The sequence below is a fragment of the Drosophila suzukii genome, chromosome 3, assembly GCF_043229965.1.
Source record: "Drosophila suzukii chromosome 3, CBGP_Dsuzu_IsoJpt1.0, whole genome shotgun sequence".
In the NCBI taxonomy this organism is placed as follows: domain Eukaryota; kingdom Metazoa; phylum Arthropoda; class Insecta; order Diptera; family Drosophilidae; genus Drosophila; species Drosophila suzukii.
In genome coordinates this window covers 26251712-26272792 of record NC_092082.1, presented here as the reverse complement: position 1 = coordinate 26272792, position 21081 = coordinate 26251712, and the positions used below count along the sequence as shown (strand labels likewise).

The following is a 21081-nucleotide window of genomic DNA, read 5'->3' as shown; positions in this document are numbered from 1 at the left end:
CTTAATATTCCTAGTAGTTGTAGTCTAAGTAAATACATATGGGATTCGTGTAAAATTTTAGCGCTGTAAATGAAGATATACCAATTTTGTTTGTAAAAGTAATAATAATAAAAAAAAATTCTACGGAAAGTCCAAATGTTATTTTTGTAAACTGTGGCTCCTACAGTTTTGATACTTTTTTTTGCTGAAATGTGTTAGTCTCGTCAATACCTATCGATTGATCTAAAAAGCTCCCATAAAGCTTAAATCTGTCTTCCGCCCACATACCCATATACTGAGATCACGGGTACGTGGCGCATTTCAATCTCGCTTTGCTGCTTGCTTATCTCCATTTCCCTTTGGCTGAGTAACGGGTATCTGATAGTCAAGGTACTCGACTATAGCGTTCTTTCTTGTTTTTTTACTTTTATTGATCAGATAAAATTATAACATGTTAAAATTTTTGGTCGGTTGAATTAATCATCACAAACACCAACTCCCAAACTTCCGATCAAACTCCTTCTTTGCCAAAAGGTCCAGGGAGCACAAGACAAGTTGAAAATATAAAGAGCTACATAGGAAAGAAAACTTTTTTACCGTCTAATGATGTGCGTTATGATGGCGTTAAGCATTTTCCGATCTTTATATCACGCGCTGGAAAAAAAACCTGTAAGCTACCTAGTTGCACTTCCGTAACACAAATTGTATGCCGTAAATGCAACACAAACCTGAGCCTTTCCCAGCAAAAAGACTTTCTACGATTTTCGTCACAAATAAGAAGACGAACTTTTTGTACGAAAATGTTATGGAGTTTTGTAAATTTAAGTTACGTTAATTTTAATTGTTATTTCTTTTGTCTAACGAGGTTTTCTTTATTTACTTTCCTGAACATTTTTTGCTATCCCAAAGACACCTCTAGGCAGTCCAAGGTTTAAGTCCTCAAAAACTCGATCCGTGAAAAATTAAAAATTTGCCAGAACAAACCTTTACTTTTAAGATGTCGAACCCAAAAATAATCTTTTTTTTGAAAAAAAAACTTTGGGCACTGAGGGTTAATACACCAATAAAATCCGCAAAACCCTGAAGGCAAAAAGAGATTCATAAAAACCCGCAAACGGAACATCCGATTTTAACTTGTGAGGTGTCATTCGACGGAATTCTCTGTAAGACCAAAAGTAGACAAATATAATAATAATAAATTGCTCTTCCAACTAGTGTGGAAGTATGTTGATGACTTGAAGGAGCATATGTTTTTAATTAAAGTCGTATCTTTTCAGATGTAGCCAAGACCTTCTGTCCGTCCGTCCGTTTGTCCGTTTCTACGCAATCTAGTCTCTCAGTTATAGAGCTAAAGGGATGAAACCTTCTCATAAGTTTTATTTCTATACAAGGAAGTTTATAAGTCGGCTCCTATAGGAATGATCAATAAAATATTTTAAAAACTATTCAAAAACAAGAAAGGAAGTTAACCTCGGTAAGACGGAGTTTGTATACCCTTGCAGTTATAATTATTATATTTAAAAATACAAAAAATGATATTCCCAATAGCATAAGATAGTATGTCAAAAGACACCGAAACTATAATTTGTTTCATATTATTTTCCCACCAATTTTTTAATCGTTCCTATGGCAGCTATATGATACAGTCGTCCGATTTTGATAAAATTAAATTCAGAATTCAGAACTAATTAAAAAATTGTATTTCCAAGCTTAGAAGGTTATATGTTAAAAACACCGAAGCTAAAATTTGTTTCATATTATTTTCCTACCAATTTCCCGATCTTTCCTATGGCAGCTATAAGATATAGTCGTCCGATTTTGATAAAATTAAATTCGAAATTAAGAACTAATTAAAAAATTGTTACTTCCAAGCGTAGAAGGTATATGTTAAAAAACACCGAAGCTAAAATTTGTTTCATATTATTTTCCTACCAATTTCTCGATCTTTCCAATGGCAGCTATATGATATAGTCGTCCGATTTTGATAAAATTCAATTCGAAATTCAAAACTAATTAAAAAATGTTATTTCCAAGCTTAGGAGGTTATATGTTAAAAAACACCGAAGGTATAATTTGTTTCATATTATTTTCCAACCAATTTCCCGATCGTCCCTATGGCAGCAGTATTATATAGTCGTCCGATTTTGATGAAATTAAATTCAAAACTCAGAACTAATTTAAAAATGTTATTTCCAAGCGTAGGAGGTTATATGTTAAAAAACACCGAAGCTATAATTTGTTTCATATTATTTTCCCAACAATTTTCCGATCATTCCTATGGCAGCTATATGATATAGTCGTCCGATCTTGATAAAATTAAATTCGAAATTCAGAACTAATTAAAAAATGTTATTTCCAAGCGAAGGAGGGTTGTTAAAAAACACCAAGGCTATAATTTGTTTCATATTATTTTTCCACCAATTCTCCGATCGTTCCTATGGCAGCTACATGATATAGTCGTCCGATTTTGATAAAATTAAATTCCAAATTCAGAACTAATTAAAAAATGCTATTTCCAAGCGTAGGAGGTTATATGTTAAGAAACACCGAAGCTATAATTTGTTTCATATTATTTTCCTACCAATTTTCCGATCGTTCCTATGGCAGCTATATGATATAGTCGTCCGATTTTGATAAAATTAAATTTAAAACTCAGAACTAATTTAAAAATGTTATTTCCAAGCGTAGGAGGTTATATGTTAAAAAACACCGAAGCTATAATTTGTTTCATATTATTTTCCCACCAATTTTCCGATCGTTCCTATGGCAGCTACATGATATAGTCGTCCGATTTTGATCATATAAATTTTAAATTCAGAACTAATTAAAAAATTGTATTCCCAAGCTTAGGAGGTTATATGTTAAAAAAACACCAAAGATATAATTTTCTTAAATTTTTTTTTTTCGATTATTCCTATGGGAGCTTCAAGATATATGCTATGTTTATGCTATGGGAATCACGATTTCTTAAAAGCGCGATATAGAAATAACCCCTGTTTATGCGACACATATCATTTCGTGATTTGATTTCAGTAGAGATGCCAGACGTGAAAAATTAGATTTTAGTCTGGTCACACTTTCACAAAAAGTAATCAAACCAAACAACGCGATGGATAAACTTAAATTCTTAATTTACAATGGGAAAATAAGAACCGGAAATTTTATTTCCAAAGTTGCTGAGTGGAGGCACAGAAGATCGATGGCTTTATTAAAAGCGAGGCGGTTTTTGGTGGCCAGGAGTCACAGGATGCTGAAGCAGGTTTACCCGGCAGCAACCTCGACTCTCAGCCTGAGGACACCTAGAGTGCGAAGATTTAGGAGCAGGCCAAGAAGCAATTCATTTTGGTCACTTATGCAAGAGCCAAAAAATGAAAATTTGTTTTTGAGAACTTAAGGATGTCAAAGAGATCATTTTTCGAACTGTGCGAATTGATACGTCCCCACTTACCGGTGCAGAGCATGTTTCTAACCGTTCCAGTTCCCTTGGAGAAACAAGTTGCGATCTTCGTATATAAACTGGTGACTTGTGCCGAGTATCGAGTGATTGGAAATGTATTTGGAGTGCATAAAATTACTGTGCACAAGTAATTTCATATTGTGGTTAAAGCAATATTTAAACATACGAGTGAATTAATTTCATTCCCAAAACTAAGTGAATGCATTTAAAATGCAGGTGCATTTCAAAAAAAGTGTCACATTCCTAACGTGATTGGAGCTATTGACGGTAAAATGCCTTTTAGAGTATTAGTTACAAATTATAAACGCTATGTATCCGTTCCTGAACGGTTGCTGTCTTTAATAAACTCTCATATTTAGGCGCATAATGCCATCTCTATCTTATGTAACAGAAAATCGACATACATATATATATCTACTTTTTCGATTCTGGCAACGCCGCTACGTCGGCGTCTTTTTGTGAAATTCAGATCAGTATCAAATAGGCTTCGCAACTGGCAAGAATTAAATTACATACAGTCCACACATCCAAGTCGTTTACATTTCTAACCAGTGTTAATTATTTAGGAACACACATTCCTGCTAAAGCCCCAAAAATTGGGTACATGGATTTCGTCAATCGAAAGGGATGGACATCGATGGTCATGCAAGCTGTAGTTGAAAACAATTACTTGTAAGTAAAAACATATTTAGATATTGGTTGTTTTTCCAAATATTATTTATTTTTAGGTTAAGAGACGTCTGCATGAAATTTCCAGGAAGTGTCTATGACGCGACGGTCTTTAAAGAATCTGAAATTCTTCATAACTTCGTGGAAATAAGAAAGGATAAGTTTACGCCAATCTGAAAGTAACCAGCAACCACCAGACTGGCGTTGTAACCAAGTACTGGAATCTCCTGAATGCGATTCATCTAACCTTAGGGAACACCTTAAGGAATACATTGTTTCTAACTTTCTTTTGCGAAGCAGTTCAAAATAAATGAAAATTGCACAATTACTTTTGTTTCGAAATATTTCATCTTTAATTGGAGTTAAAGAATTCTCGCATGAATCTTTGGGTTTCAGCCCGATCCTCCGCAAGAACATCGCGCATGCTCTGCACAAAGGTGGCGTCGATTTCCCGTTGAGGCTCAAGGAACTCCTGGTTCTGCACCTCCAGCCTGTCCAACGCCTCCTTGTTGTCGTCTGACATCTTCTGAAGCATCTGCACGACGTTTGCCTTGTCTAAAAATCAAATGAAATCATTAAAAATTACAGAAACTGTAAACTAGGTTGTTTCCCTTGGTCTTCCCATCGAGCTTGCTCAATATATTATTTTCCTTCACCAGGCCAAGCAGCTCGGTTATCTCGGCGTCTGACCAAAACGATCTCTTCGATTTTATGGCTATTTCAATAATTATTCCATTTTCTTTCTTACATTTGCGTTTTAATTTCAACTTTTATGCACGGCGTTGCCACCTGATTTGTAGCGTTAAGTTGGTTGCGCATCACGAATTCACGCTTTGAGGCTGATATCATATACTATTACTGTGTTGCGATGCCGAATTCACGCTTTCATTTCGCGATTTCAGCCGATTCGTGTGTGCATAAACTCCATTTCGTGAATTCAGCAACAAAGGAAAGTTGACTATAAATTCAACCTGAAATCGTGAAATGGTCTCAATTAAACTCCGGTAACTCTATATAATTATCGGAGTTGCCAGATCGATATAAATACATAAATACACCTTTCTTTTAACAATTTATTTTTTAATTCAGTGCCAATGGAAACTAGTTTTTGTCTAAAACAAAAACAAAACTTTGTAGGTTTTGTTCATGTTTCAGATTGTATTATTTTATCTTAGTAGGCTTTGCGAAAATAGCTATCTTTTTATCGAGTTTAAAAAGACTTAACAGGGAGTCTGAGTCCCTGTCAAAATTAGCTTTTACGTTGAGGCTCGAGAAAACCAAAATCGCTTAGCAAGGACTTTTTCAGTTCGAGAATCGGTAGCCGGCACTCGAGAAACCGGCCCTTAATCATATAGTGTAGTTCTCGATAAACATATGAGGTAGTAAAATTAAATTTAAATTAGTTTTTAGTTTTCTAAGAGTAGGAAAGCTCTGTACATACACTCATAAAATTATTTTTCTAAATACTAAAAAAACCTACTAAACATGAAATCGCCCTAACATTATGAAAATCGTTCTAAGTATAGGGAAAATCGCCATAGCAAACATGTTTTAGGGTTAATTTTTCGAAAATGCCAATTATTTCGTAGAACAAAAAATCATCTAAAATCGGCCTTGAAGATAGAAAATCGCCCTTGAAATTTGAAAATCGGTGGCCTAGCAGTCTAATGCGATTAACTTTCAAACTCATCTAAATGGCGTGAGTTCGAGCCCACAAAGAGTCAACATTTTCTTTTCTTTTTTGTGCAAGTTTTTAGAATTGAATTCTTAAACAATTTTGTGTGCAAAGGCAAACAAAATGTAGAACACGTAAAAATAAAAACAAAAATATTGTATAGTACATTAAAATAATAGTTTTTTAATGCATTTAGTCTAATTGGGTTAAATAAAACATAATTTGTTGTCATTAGTGATATTTCTTAGAATTAAATTGAGAAATTGTTCTATTAATATTTTATCATATTTAGGGCAAATCGCCGTATTTCGTAGAACAAAAAATCATCTAAAATCGGCCTTGAAGATAGAAAATCGCCCTTGAAATATGAAAATCGGTGGCCTAGCAGTCTAATGCGATGAACTTTCAAACTCATCTAAATGGCGTGAGTTCGAGCCCACGAAGAGTCAACATTTTCTTTTTCTTTTTTGTGCAAGTTTTTAGAATTGAATTCTTAAACAATTTTGTGTGCAAAGGCAAACTAAATTTAGAACACGTAAAAATAAAAACAAAGATATTGTATAGTACATTAAAATAATAGTTTTTTAATGCATTTAGTCTAATTGGGTCAAATAAAACATAATTTGTTGTCATTAGTGATATTTCTTAGAATTAAATAGAGAAATTGTTCTTAGCACAAATTGAGATATGAACCCTATTTGCGCGTCGCCTTGCGAGATGTTTCTGTGGTGCAGCGGTAGTGCTCTCAATTGCGAACCCCCAGCGGTCGTGAGTTCGATTCTCGCAGCGACCACGAAGATTTTTCTCAAAAAGTATGTTGTTTGATATTTATGTTATTTCCCCGATTCTGCTTAATAAATACTTTCAGTTTATATGACTCTAGTTACATGCATGGAGCGGCCAAATATAACCTTGCCTTCTCACCCTCTCAAATTATAGTAAAAAAGGGCACTAAGTCAAATAATCCTAAAAAAATTCCTGGATTAAGTACCGCAGATAATGTTTGCCGAGAACCAGCAAAACATGTCCAAACACGATTTTTATATGCAAATTTGTTTTAATTTTGTGGGCACTTGCTCTTGTTTTTAAGGTGCTTTACCTTTAAAACAAAAAAAACACCATACATTCAAGAAAAATTGCCTTCAATTTAAGGCAATTTACCATTAAAATAAGAAAGTTTCAAACGAAATAAATTTTCATGAAATATTTTCTTTTATATAGGGCTTCTTAACCCATTATCTTACATTTTCGCCGAATGGGAAAACATGATTATGGAAGGCTGCTCTTAGTTTCTGATTGTCTCTAATCTTATTGTCGAAACTAGACTAGACGTTGGCAACATGAGACGATTTTGGAAAAAACCCGAGTGCAATATTTGACACGTAACAACTTTAAAAAAATTCAGCAAAAGATAATACAGACTACGAAATAAGTAAGAACCAAAGACCATTAAATATCAAGATGCGTTACAAGTAAACAAATATGTATACATAGGCGGCATCTAGACTCACGCGTGTAGAATCTACACTGGTGGAAAAAATAATAGGAACGGCTTACTCGCTTTCGTATTTTTTTTTATTTCATAAAAAACAAAGTAGATATATCTCATATATATTTTTATTTAACCTTTACTTAAGTATGTTTTATAATAAGGAACAAAAAGATTTTTATAAATCATGTGTGGACTTAAAGAATTCATTTTCGGTTTTTTCCCTAGAAAAAATAATAGAAACAAAACGTTGAAACTTCATAAACACTATTTTTTTTAACCCATAATGGCTCCTAAACTAATATTTAGTAGTATTGCCTTTACATTGCAATACTGCAAGGCATCGGCGAGGACTAACTCCAGAAGATGAAAAGCATCCCCATAGCATTATGTTCCCTCTAAGGAATATGTCCTTTTTTATTGTTCGAGCCAAAATGTCGTCAAACCTTTTGGTTGTCTCGCTTTCTATCTCTGTTCTCCTTTTTATCGATGTAATGAACCGCGGAGAACACTTTTTCTTTGAGCAATTCATTAAATCAGCTATTTTAGTCATTGACTTGCCTTCATCACTCAGTTGCTTTATTATATGCCTTTCCGGAGCCGCGCAGTGCACTCCTCGACCCATTCTGAGCCTAGAAGTCGTAATTATAAACAGGATTTTAAACTAAACCTAAAAATTTGAAATAAAAAGAGTCTATGCCGAAGTTTTTGTTGAAATAAGTTGTGTTTCTATTTTTTTTCGAGGCCAAACATGTGTGCGCCCCTGAAAATTATGCACACAACACATAATAACGGTGAATGAGGCTCAAGGTGTAACACAAAATAAAGAACAGTTTTCAGTGCTCCACATGTTATTGGTTAGAAGCCCAGAACTTTCGTACTTAGCTATTTAATAAGAAGTGCAGAAGTGAAAATTGTTTCCTTTATTTTTTCCACCAGTGTATTTTTATAATGCAGTTTCTTTGCTTCTTTCTCTTTCTACACTGGCTCTCTCGCTCCCGGTACTCCGAGCTGCCAAAAAGTCAAAACTCAATTTTTTTGTTTCGTTTTTCGATTCTTTTCGCGCCTGCTCATATTGCGCCTACTAATTCTAAACAAGCTGTGGCGTACTACATTCGAATCCGCTCTGAGGAGCGGGTACAACGATTGATGCAGAGGGTACAACGATTTCAGTCAGAAGTTTGCAACGCAATGAAGGAGACAATGCTACAATGCTACCAGGGCAACGACCTGCAAGGGTATAGAAACGTCGACTTGCCGAAGCTAGCTTATTTCCTTGGTTGAAGATGTGTTTTATGTTGCTGTGTTGTTTACTTTCAGTTTAGTTTTATTTTTACGGCAATAAATCTAAAAGTTGACAGAAAGGGAAAAATCAAAGATAGAGAATTGGGATCTCAGATTTAGATTCCGTAGCCTTGCACGCCCACTCTAACACCCACAAACCGCCCAAACCTGTGACGCCCACACTTTTCATCCTAGATAAAAAATTTTATCTGAAATGTATTGGTCTTGTCAATTTGATCCAAAAATAAAATTTGACACGCTCACTCTAACGCCCGAGTGAGCGTGTCAAATTTTTAACGCTTAACGCTTAAATCTGTCAACCGCCGGTAGGTGGCGCATTTTAATCTCGCTTTGCTGCTTGCATATCTCCATTTCCATTTGGTCCCCTTAGCTAAACAACGGGTATCTGATAGTCGAGGTACTGGACTATAGCGTTCTTCCTTGCTTATATTATCTTTGGTAAAACTAAGGAATGCCAGCGATAAAGCAAAACCCCGTTTCACCTTCTTTGACAAGATATACATATAGTAGGCCCCGTTTTATTTGATTCGACAAATACTATCGGTCTCCTAATTCTAAGTTACTAGGTAGAAAGGGATGACAATATAATGCTTACAGTTAGCGTGGGCTAGGTTTCCCGCTTATTCTATCGTGCAGTGGGTGTCATAAGAATATATTTTACCACATATAGAACAGTGGGCATTGCAGGTATGTATGTGTCCTACTACAACATAAGGTAATTTGTTCTTGTTTGAGGGGGCGATTCTAGTACAGCAATGAAGCTACTTTTTTTCATCTTTTGTTATTTTTTATATAATAAATATAACAAATCAACTGATAATAAAGGTCAAGAATATAACCATTTATGGATCAAAACCAGTATCTAAGCATCCCAACTGGCTTCTGGGTCCTTTTAATCTTCTTATGAGACATAATAATCATTTCAAGTGGCTAAAGGATTCGGTATGCATTTTTGCATAGTTAGAGTCCTTAGAACGCCATAAAAAGCTCTTAACGATAAAATCATTCACAAATGTTAGTATACAACTGACCCTGATCCTAAAAAAAACTATTATAAAACCATTTTTGGTGTAATTTAAGATATTAAATCGATTTTATGATACTAATTTAGCTTTATATCACTTAAGATATAAAGACAAAGCGGATTTGGCAAAAAAAAGCCACCAAATGGGTTCAATTTTAACGAAATAGTTATTAAAACCACAAGTGTGCCAAGACTTTTGTTTAAAATATGCTTATTTTTTTTGTTTTTTAATTTTAAAAATTTAGTTTTGATTTAATTTGTTTTAAATTGATTGAGCTATTCCCTTTATTCAAAATAATTTTCTTGAATTTTATAAAACATTTAAAGAGGTAGAAAAGCGCACTTGAAGATAAAGATGCTAAATGCCATCACTTAAGTTCGTCACTGTATGTGTTAAAACCCATGAAATGATAAAAATAATCAATATGTTACTTTTGTGTTAAAATATAACTAAATTTGTTTATGAACCACTAAGCAACAAATACTTTTGTGACTAACTGTAAATGGTAACCATTTCCTTAAAAAAATTTAATAGCGAATTTCTAAAATGTAAGGTACAATTTTTGTTGAGTGCACAAGTGTGTCTCTTAGTTCTTCACAAACGAAAAGGAAAATAAGGAGGGAACTAAATGAACGCAAAAGGAATAGAAGATACTCTTTCTGAATAGATATTGCGAGCCTTGTGTAGGTTATTATAGGGATTTTTAAATTGCTTTTTTCGATGAAAAGGCTAAAATATCGAAAAGTGTTCACATGGAATCATTTCAGTAGCGTCCTGATACGTAAAGGCCCATAAACAGAAGTTATTATACCCTCTCTCTGTTACAAGACCGCAACAATTGTCGACAGGGCTTTCTGTATTTAAGCGTTTGGACAGTTCGCGAGACCAACCTGTGTAGCCGCCTTTGGAGGCGTAACGCATACGCCCCGTCGACCATGCGGTCATCGTAAAATGAGTAATTGCCAAGCATGTTTCAACGCATTTATCGCCTTTATTTCTTCCGCCAGTTTTGGCCCTCTACCACGTGTCGTCCTTAGCTCTCATTAATGAGGTTTATGTGTGCGAGCATTTTTTATATGTGTAGCATTTTTATGTTTAATCATTTTTGGACGCCTGGCTTCGTTGTTTTATGTCTTTTACATCTTTGTTCGCTCTTTTTCTCCATTTTCAAAGAAGGCAGCCATAGTCTATACTCGCAAATTACAAAATCGTGACTAGCGTAAATTTGGCGTTTTGTGGCAAATAATAGTTTAACATTTTTTCAGAGTACTGCTTAGTAATGTTTCCTTACTGTTCTCTCTGTAATTCGATGTGGTACTCAAGTAGTCGAGGATTCTGGATCCCTTATTGGTTAAAATGGGCCAAAGAATTCGATTTGATGTTGTTTAAACGGGCTATTAGGGCGTGCGGTTGGCTATGTCGACCTGTTCCGCTTACAACAACACTCCACACTTTACATAAATTGCATTAAGATCCAAATTAATTTTATGGTAAATCGTTTGAATACCCGTTACTCGTAGAGTTAAAGGGTATAGTAGATTCGTCGGAAAGTATGTAACAGGGAGAAGGAAGCGTTTCTGACCCCATAAAGTATATATATTCTTGATCAGGATCACTAGCCGAGTCAATCTAGCCAGGCCAGTCCGTCCGTATGAACAATTAGATTTCGGAAACTATAAATATCGATTGATCCAAAAAAAAGTTTGCCACGCCCACTCTAACGCGCATAACGCTTAAATCTGTCTACCTTCCACATAACCATATATTGAGATCGCTTTGCTGCTTGCATATCTCCATTTGCCTTTGGTCTCTTAAGCTGAGTAACGGGTATCTGATAGTCGAGGTACTCGACTGTTGCGTTCTTCCTTGTTTTATTTTTATTTTATTGGTGCTAGACCTTAAATCACTAAACTCACTATTACATCAAGACACTTTTTCATTCTGCAGTACACTCGCGGCTCCGTGCCTGTGTTATATTTGCTTCGACGGGGCTGTCACATTTAATTCGTAGCTCGAAAACTCAATGAGATCACAAAAATAGCCTAGAACATTTGATGTGTAAACTTTGATTAGACTTGTGAAGTACGGTCAAAAATAGCTATTGAATTTGCTACTGAACTTTTTTTTAGCGGTAAAATATTTAATAAAAAGTTAACTGAAAGCAAGTAATGGAAAAGTTCCAAAAGAGAAAACCAATAAACACTGTTGATATGGATATCGAATGATCGAAGGGTCTCCCATCTCGAATCGCTCTGTCTTAAAAAGTGTCAAGTGTTGTGTGTAAGTAGGCCGGTATCGGAACGAAACATAACAAAAAGCAAGTAAGGAAAGTGATTACTAAATATAAATAATATAAATATTCACGAAGGAGCATATTTATAAATGGAACAATTAGAATATACGCCATAGGCAAATATGCCAAATACATACATACACATGGAACATGGAGCATTTTTTATACCCGTTACTCGTAGAGTAAAAGGGTATACTAGATTCGTTGGAAAGTATTTAAGAGGCAGAAGGAAGTGCTTCCGACCCCATAAAGTACATATATTCTTGATCAGGATCACTAGCCGAGTCGATCTAGCCATGTCCGTCTGTCCGGATGAACGTTGAGATCTCGGAAACTGAGCCAAAACTGTGGCTCCTACTGTTTTGATGCTAGAATAAAAATTTTAACTGAAATGTATTGTTCTCATCAATACCTGTCGATTGACCAAAAAAAAGTTTGCCACGCCCACTTTAACGCCCACAAACCGACCAAGCCTGTGACGCCCACAATTTTCATGCTAGATAAACAATTTTAAGGGAAATGTATTGGTCTCGTCAATACCTATCATTTTATCCAAAAAAAACATTTGCCACGCCCACTCTAACGCCCATAACGCTTAAATCTGTCTACCGCTGGTAGGTGGCGCATTTTAATCTCGCCTTGCTGCTTGCATATCTCCATTTCCTTTTGGTCGACTATAGCGTTCTTCCTTGTTAGCTTTTAAAACATAGAATTTTAAAAGGGTAAACATCTTTTAAAAGGCGAAACCTCTAGCAAGAAACTCAGGACAGTAGGTTCAGGAGCATGATAGAAGTGATAGAAGTGTTCAAGAATATATATACTTTATGGGGTAGGAAACGCTTCCTTCTGCCTGTTACATACTTTCCGACGAATGTAGTATACGCTTTTACTCTACGAGTTACGGGCACTACTATTAGTAGTGCTTGACTATTAGATATCCGATACTCAGCTTAAAAGAGCGCGAGAAAGATGGAATTATGCTTAAAGCAACTCTGCTTTTTTTACTAACACACATACCTTCTTCTTCTATAGCGTCACTTGACCTACAGCGCCAACTATCCTTTAGCGCCCCTAGCGGCCTGGTGACGTATTAGTGAAAAACGCTTTGCTGCATGTGGTGTGAAATCTCGATTGAATTGCAAAATATTGATTTTTAATGACTGGTCCGATTTCAATAATTTTTGCCATGAAGAAAGGTATTTGTAATAACTAACATTTAAATTTGTACAAAATATAAAAAACAAGGAAGAACGCTATAGTCGAGTACCTCGACTATCAGATACCCGATACTCAGCTAAATGGAGATATGCAAGCAGCAAAGCGAGATTAAAATGCGCCACCTACCGGCGGTATACAGATTTAAGCGTTATGGGCGTTAGAGTGGGCGTGGCAAATTTTTTTTGGACCAATCGATAGGTATTGTTGAGACCAATACATTTCAGTTAAAATTTTTTATCTACCATAAAAATTGCGGGCATCACAGGTTTTCGCTGTTTGTGGGCGTGGCATGTTCGCGTAACAAACTTGCGCTGCGTATAAGGCTACGGAATCTAAATCTGAAATCCCAATTCTCTACCTTTGATAATTTCCGAGATATCCACGTTCATATGTACGATTTTTTGAAGTTTGTGGGCGGTTAATGGGCGTTAGGGTGGGCGTGGCAAACTTTTTTTTGGGTCAATCGATAGGTATTGATGAGAAAAATAAATTTCAGTTAAAATTTTTATTCAAGCATAAAAACTATAGGAGCCACAGTTTTGGGCGGTTTGTGGGCGTTAGAGTGACCGTGGCGCCCTGCTGAAACAAACTTGCGCTGTGCAGGAAGCCCAGGAATCTGCGTGCCTAATCCCACTATTGTAACTCTCATAGTTTCCGAGATCTCAGCGTTCATACGGACAGACGGACAGACGGACAGACGGACATGGCTAGATCGACTCGGCTAGTGATCCTGATCAAGAATATATATACTTTATGGGGTCGGAAACGCTTCCTTCTGCCTGTTACATACTTTCCGACGAATCTAGTATTCCCTTTTACTCTACGAGTAACGGGTATAAATATGATGACGGTTTAAAGTTTTATAGTTGTTTGTGGGCGTTAGAGTGGGTGTAGCACTCGGCTGAAACAAACTTGCGCTGCGCAGGAAGCCCAAGAATCTGCGGCCAGTCCCAACACTCTAGCTTTTGTAGTTTCCGAGATCACAGCGTTCATACGGACAGACGGGCGGGCAGGCAGACGGACATACGGACATGGCTAGATCGAATCGGGTAGTGATCCTGATCAAGAATATTGTTTGTGCCTAACCGAAGTAGACACTTCCGGGTCACACCGTGGGACAAGGGGGTAATGAGCACTTGTCGCTGGCACGGGGACGCTTTGATGGCAGGACGATCGCGTCGCGGCAATGGTAACGATGGTTACTGGGATGCCGGACCACAGGCGATGCTGGAGCTGCGCTGAGGGTGAGCTAACGTGGTTAGCTGCTAGTTGAGATAGTGTATTACGAGCCCTATTCCCAGATGTAGGAAGTAGAACCGCGGAGTTAAGAGGTGTGTTGATAACTGTTTTATTCTTCATTTGGAACATGTTTATATACTACTTGGAACACGGAAGTTTAGTGTAATGATTAGTGAAGTGCGCTATATTCTAAAGTAGGTAGGTAGGTCAGGGAGTTTTGATTATGGTAGCAGTTTGTGTAGTTGGCTCGGCAGAATGTGCTGACTGCATTGGCCGGTCAGTGTGCCGTTGAGTCGGTGAGACGGTGAGTTAGTGAGACATATAATATGCTGATCAGCCATTCTCATATGCAGTGGGTGCTACTGAGCGCCTGGTACTGTTCCCAACTTGGCTACTGCTTGATTTGTTGGGTGTGGTCATGTTGAGTACCTTTGGGTACGAACAAATATATATTTTGTATGGGGTCGGTAACGCTTTCTTCTACCGGTTACATACTTTCCGGGCAATCTACTATACCCCTTTATTCTACGAGTAACGGCTATAATAATTGGTTTTGAAGTTATCGGCTGTAGAAATGAAAAAATAGCGATATGTTACCAAATACTGAAAAAAATTAAGTCTTCATACCTTACAAAATGTGTGTCACGAAACCATACAATGTACTGTTGGAAATATGATGCCACCACTTTTAAAAGGCGCAAAAAAAACACAAACTACCGAGAACTGTTGCTAAAGATCATGTTAATACTTGTATATGTATTTACCTGACTTGCTTTTTCTCAAATCTTTACTCTGGCTCTGCTGAAACACTAATAAATTGAAAATGTTTTTAATTTTGCTCCACCTGTACAGTCAAAATTATCTCATTTACAAATTAAGCGGATTCTTAATAATATTAATGAAAATACATTGTCGGCACGATATGAAAAATGGGCTACAATTATTTGGAATTTTTGACGTGTCGTCACATGTGAAATTTGACGAGTTAGTCCCTTTACCCTAATCGTCATGCATGACCTAAGCTTTTTGTGGAAATATCACATTATTAAAAGCAAAAACAGTATATACATATGTATATTGAATATCGATAGTTTTTGGTATTTCTGGATAGTGCGGCATTACTATTTCTTTTATGTAATTCTTCCTCTTTCTACTTGGTTCCTCGAGTAATATACACGTGTGTCTGCTTACTGCTAAAAAATCCGCAACAAAGTGGTTTTATTTGTTTTTACTGAAAACTACTGGAGATATACAAAGGAGAAATATCTGTGTTCCACTGTGTAAAGGCTCTGCGGATTGACCTGATGGTTACATCGATTTTATATACTTTTCTTCATCATTTTTCTGGGTGTACCTAAAGTGTAAGGCTATTGGTAAATTTTTTTAGGTAACGATTACCTTAAATGAATACAAAAATGCATTTTAGGATATGTATTGTATGGCCTTGGATCAATATTTTGTTATGATTCCTTTTGTTATGATTACTTTTGCTTTTTGAGTGATCCATAAATGGAAGAAAGTCGCTACACTGCAGTTTCACCTATGGGGCGTCATCAACGTTAAATAAATTTATGTTATATTAAAAAAAAAAGTCCCCCAAGGCAGGGGAAATTGATATCTATAAAGCCGGAAAGCAACCATCACCTTGTTTTTTAGCTCTCTGCTTCCACCTTAACAGCATTCGGTTACCGTTTCCAACTTTCCAATTCAAAACTGAAATGGTACATATGTGTCCTTAGAACCACCCTGTAGTTCTAGGATTTAGCACTGGCGCCAAGTCATCACGCATTCGACTGCGATGCAGAGCCGAACGCATCGGCGGCAAGGCGCCGAAGAAGAAAGTATTCCTAATTTTTAAGTATCGAATGACATACAAATTTTTAGTCGACTAATTAATTTATTACATTATTTTAATGTTATGTAATGGTTTACCAAAAATTACAATATGGGGAGTTCTTTGAGAATAATAGTAGACTAGATTTTTATGCCAATAATTACTTTAAAATAAGTCCATAAGTGCTGGAACTCAGTTCTAGAAAATTTAAAAAATTGAATTCGATTGTGCCCCCTGAAGCAGTCTTTGGTTTTGCCGCGGTGACTTTATGTGGTACTGTACGAGGGTGGTCTGATAAGTACTTGGGCTCCAAAAGAAAAACGAAAATTTTGGAAAAGTGGCGATTTGTTTCTCAACATAATCTGCTTTTAGCTCGATACACTTGACCCAGCGATCTTCTAACTTCTTTAACCCGTCTGAAAAATACGTTTTTCGAGGTCTGCAAAATAGGCCTCTGAGGCGGCGACGACCTTCTCATTCGACGCAAATTTCTGACCAGCGAGTGACTTTTTCAAGTTTGGAAACAAAACAGAAGTCACACGGGGCCAAATCTGGAGAATATGGTGGATGGGGTAGCAGTTCGTAGCCCAATTCGACCAATTTGGCCTTGGCGAGGGAGGAAGTGTGTGTTGGTGCGTTGTCATGATGGAAGATCACTTTTTTCTTCGCCAAATGAGGCCGTATTTTCTGCAATTCGGCGGCGAATCGGCCCAATAATTCGGCATAGTACAGCCCTGTGACCGTTTTGACCTTCTTCAGGTAGTCCATGTAGATCACATCTTGTGAGTCCCAAAAAACGGTGGCCATCACCTTTCCGGCTGATGGGACAGCCTTCTTCGGAGCATGTTCACCGGGTGAAGTCCACTGTTTCGACTGTTCCTTGGTCTCTGGTGTGTACCAGCGGATCCATGTTTCGTCGACGGTCACTAAACAACTCAGAAACTCCTTCGGATTGCGCTTAATCAGCGTCAAACACTGCTTTGAAGTGGTCTCACGGTTGCGTTTGTTGTCCGGAGTGGGCAAACGCGGCACCCATCGCGCCGACAACTTTCTCATGCCCAAAATTTCATGCAGGATATGACCCACGCGGTCTTTTCACATGCCTACTGTCTCAGCTATCTCGCGTATCTTCATTCGGCGGTCTGCCAATACGAGATCGTGGATTTTTGTCACGTTATCCTCCGTGGTAGCCTGGACGTCGCTCATCAAAAACCGACGTGCGACCACGTTGAAACTCGTTAAACCAATTTTTTACGGTCGCCATCGAAGGACAAGAGTCGAATCATCGACCGATATGGCTCTTTCTCCATTTTTCAAAAATCCGCGGACACGTCCCATTCCACACGCAGTCAAAACAAAACTACGAATCCGATTCGGCTGAAATTTCGACAGTAGCCGTCTACGAGAATGTACTACACGATAGTACATTTCTCTTGCGATAGTGACGCCATCGGGCGGTGAGGCTATGTACTTATCGGACTGCCCTTGTAGACCAAAGGGTAGCAGATCAAACTCTTGTACGAAAGATCGGGGATTGATTCCTACCGGGGACAATATAAAAATGATTGTTTTTCAAAAGGATAAGGACAAGCCTATGCTAAGACCATCTCCACTATTCAAACAAAAAAATCATCGCTTATTATGCGCTCGGTGATGATCTTTTTGCAGTAATTAAGTGCCTAAAAACGATGAATTGTACTACAGCACATACTGTCTTTTCCATGCCGCAGCTTATTTCGTCCAGTAAATTCTACTTAACCTTTTATTTGTAGTTAACAGCTAATATTTTGTATGCCCTTGTATGCCCAGGACAGTTTTGAGACGTTTTCTCATTCACTAGAACTTTTTGCCATTCTTCCATAAGAAGATCGATTTTGTTCTTCCTTCTTCTTATAGCGATTTCCCATAAATTTTCGATCACATTCAAATCTGAAGACTTTACTGGCGTTATGAAGACATGAGGGCACTTCCAGACAAACCAAGCCTTCGCTATTCCTGCTGAATGCTTCGGATCGTGGTTCTGGTAAAATCGAAAACGATCTCGTACGCCCAGTTTTTCAGCAGTTTGCAGTAGGTTATCCTTTAAAATGTTGAGGTACATTTTGGCATCTATGATGCCATCAATGAAAATGAGGTTGCCCACGCCAGAGGCTGCCATACAGGCCCAAACAATGACGTCACCCCCGCCATGTTTGACCGTAGGTTTCAGATGCTTATTCTCCAACTCTGTATTTGGTCGCCGCCACACAAATTGTCATCCATCTGAACCAAAAATGTTTAATTTTGACTCGACAGCAAAGATAACGTCATCCCAGAACGAAATCGGTAAAAGTATGTGCTGCTTTGTCAATTTAGCCGAGCAGCAGTATTTTTCTTACTGATAAATGACTTCATCCGTGATACTTGACCATTGAATTTATGTTATTATCGTGCAGCACACGACGCACCGCATCAGGACTACACTTCTTGCCCATTTCGTCCTCGACCTCTGCAGCTATTTTTGGAGCCGATAGCTCGGGGTTTTCCTTATTTTACCGGACAATACAGCGCTCTTCATGATCGTTGAAAATATTATTAGGAGCTTTTCGACGTTTATCTTCAATGCGGTTCTCTCGGACAAATCGTTGTATGATGTGTTGTACTGTACTGGGGCTTAGGGATGTCATTTCTGCAGAGCCCCGTTGACTTTTTCCACTTTTAAAATGCTTAGGCACAAGTTCTCGCTGGTTCAATGACTTAATGTTGCCTTTAAACAAACTGCACGAAATAAGCTGCGGCATGGAAAAAACTGTAAATTTTGTTTTTATTAAATAATTTGTTTGTTTTTATGATTAAGAAAATCATTTTCGTTCAATAAACATGTTAATATTCCCTATTAAAATACTGCATTTAAATTTTTCTGTTATCTTTCTTAGTTTTTTAGGTAACTGCACGAAATAAGCTGCGAGCCACTGTATGTGAGTCCGAGTGGTCATGGTGCTCATTTTACCCGCATAATTTCCGTTTTGGTCAATGAACATTGAAATGTCGAAAATTGAAAAGCTAGATAGGTTGTTACCCCTCTAATGCCGCGTTAAGCGTCAAATGTCTATCAAAACCGCACATGAACTAGTACAAACTTAAATTTGGGGGCATTGCACGTTCAAGTGCTGACGTTTAAGTGGTAGCCTATGTTAAGCATTCTTCGGGTTGTAAAATATTGAATTTGTAAACAAGTTAAATATTAAAATCGCAGTCAGGTTTTATAAGTTTTTTTTTCTCGCATTTAATTTGCCTTTAACTGTAAGGACTGTCGGATCAATAAGTACATGCCTAAAAAAGCATTATCTATTCAAATTGCAGTCAATGAAGTGTACTTTTAACGCGGCTGGGGGTTAGCTTTGGTGTTTCAAGAGGTGAAATCGCATGTTAATGTAGCTACTCCATGTTCGTCCGCCTCCTTCTACTGCCGCAACCATACCACTTACTTCAGGCGTTTTCTGACATGCCAAAAGCTTAAACTGTTTAAGCAAGTTTTCCTATCGATTTTTATTCCGGATTTATGTTGGTCTTGTTGTTGTCTCTTTTTCTGGGTGTTGTTTTTGGGCTTTTTGGTCAGAAGTTAATTGAACAGCAAGCGCCCATAAAATTTATACTGTGAAATAGCAATGTGTTTTGAAACGTTTTGATTCTGGGTAAAGGTGGAAAGGGTCAATATCGGAGTCTTCTGGCCCGTTTCTGTAATGAATTGTTTTTTAGCATAAAATCGATTGAGCTGCTTTGAAGTTTCGGTGTTGAAAATAAGTCTGGATCGGCAAAAACCTGTTTATGCGGCAATGCGATTATTTTACGGCTTTGAAAGAGACAATTATATATCACCTTTACTGAAATTTGTTTGGTTAAGAAGGCATGGTCACTTTAGCATTTGAACGTTAATTTTAGACTGTATACCTCAAATAACTTAAACTCGCTGATGTTAGTGCTCAAAGCTTCTAAAATTATCTTCTAATGATCTTCGGCAGTAATTTCGTTGCAAGCCCATCGAGTTTTGTCTCAGAATGCTAACATATAGTTATACCCGTTATTCGTAGAGTAAAAGGGTGTACTGGATTCGTTGGAAATTCACTCCCCAAAAGTCTTATTTTAATTGCAGGCAGTATATAAGTCGGAACGACTCGGATCGGAGAACTAAATTCCATTGCTCCCATAGCAATGGTAAAAAAAAATTGATTTTTTAATTTAATAAGATTATAACTTTGGTGGTTCTTGACTTATTAACTTCCTCTCTTGGGTATATCATTCTTTTATTATTTCAGAATTTCAAATAAAATTTAAATCAAATTGGACGACTACATCATTAGCTGTCATGAGCTTAGTACTCAGATCGGCTAAAAATTTCATTAGTCGAAAATTCTTATTCTTTGTAGTGTGACCGAAGAATTTCGAAGTTCAAGAAGTTCACCCGCAGTGCATGTGGCATGGTCTTCCTGTCAATCAGCTGGGTTTGTTATGTGACGATTTAAACAAGAATGGAAGTCAACTTCGGCAAGACGAAGTTTTTACACCCTTAAAGCTATAATTATTCAATTTAGTTCGAATTTCTTAAAAATACAAGAATTGATTTTCCCAATAGTAAAAGAACAAAAAACACCGAAAACACCAATTTTCCGATCGTTCCTAGGGCAGCTATATGATATAGTCGTCCGATTTTGATCAAATGAAATTCGAAATTCAAGTCCCACAATAACGAACAACAGCTTGGATTAGGCGTCCTTTTTTTATATGCACTGACCTCCTACAGGCGTTTTTTGGGTTATCCTTTAATTTTTTATATTTTGTTTCCACAACGCTTCTGCACGAACACACCGAAAGTTCACATTTTTTATTCTTTGAGCTGCGACTAACGGCGTTCATCGGAA

At 37.1% G+C, this 21081-nt stretch overlaps 1 pseudogene; it reads right to left on the bottom strand.

Annotated features, from left to right (window-relative positions):
- Positions 1-4457: 4457 nt before the first annotated feature.
- On the bottom strand, positions 4458-19799 carry LOC139352702 (uncharacterized; annotated as a pseudogene).
- Between the last annotated feature and the right edge of the window lie 1282 nt (positions 19800-21081).